Genomic DNA, 1,163 nt, shown 5'->3' with positions numbered 1-1,163 from the left:
GTGTGTGTGTGTGTGTGTGTGTGTGTGTGTGTGTGTGTGTGTGTCTTTACGTGAATGAAGGTGAATAAAAACAGAGTGGTGTGTTTGGACAGAGTCCGTCTTCCCGGCAGGACGAGACAACGTCACTTCAAACACAAACAGGCGTAGAGACGCGGCGGCCATCTTTTCCTCAGACTGGAGAGTGGAAACAGTCTAATGAAAAACATTTAGTAAAAACCCTAAAGATGTCATGTGCTCAGTCATTCATCATGTTTGTGTGAATAATATAAAACAAACTGTCAGATATATAAATATAATAAATATATAAACAACATTATAAAACTGGTTAAACTTTAAGTCAAGAATCTAAATGAAGCTGCAGCTGTTAGACGTATTAGAAACATTAATGAAGCTGTTTGAAGGTTGAAGTCATTTAAAGTTTATTAATGTTCATATTTTCTATTATTGTTCCAGGTGTTTTATTGTCATTGTTCCTGTCTACTAATACATTAATGAACATCAGACCTGATTAGAAACCGGTTATTATCTTTATAGACTGGTTGTCAATGATCAACAGGAGATCCATGTAAAGAGTTAATGATTTGTTCTTTTATATCAAAAGGTGCGTCTTTCTCTCATCAGAGAAATCTGGAAAAATAAAATAAAATTCTGTCTTTTTAGAAAAGTAAAGTATAAGATGAGATGAACCTTTATTGATCCCCTGTAGAGGAAATTCAGATGTGACACAGTAGCACAAAGGAAAAATGTAATAAGAAATAAAATAAGAAAAGAAACAGAATCTAAAATAAATAAGATAAAATAGAAATTCTAAATACAATAAGAATAGTCTGTTCTGTACATGCAGTTTGTTCCAATTCTGTTGTAATATACAATATGTGCACAGCAGTCTGTGAACTGACTGAATCCTCACACACACACACACACACACACACACACACACACACACACAGATGTGTCAGTCTAACAGCTGGATCCTGGAGTCTCTGGGTTTACACCGCATGAGTCTGTATCAACACCTCTCCTGTTTCTCCCTTTTGTTTTTACACTTTATATATTGTTCCATATTATTATTATTCCAGAGAGTATAGAGGTCAACTTAAACTTTATCGTGTGTGTGTGTGTGTGTGTGTGTGTGTGTGTGTGTGTGTGTGTGTGTGTGTGTG

Source organism: Seriola lalandi, unplaced genomic scaffold, assembly GCF_002814215.2.
Source record: "Seriola lalandi dorsalis isolate HSWRI2012SDOR001 ecotype SW California unplaced genomic scaffold, Sedor1 jcf7180002049717, whole genome shotgun sequence".
Lineage (NCBI taxonomy): Eukaryota > Metazoa > Chordata > Actinopteri > Carangiformes > Carangidae > Seriola > Seriola lalandi.
The sequence above is the reverse complement of the archived record's forward strand: the minus strand, read 5'-3'. Positions refer to the sequence as shown.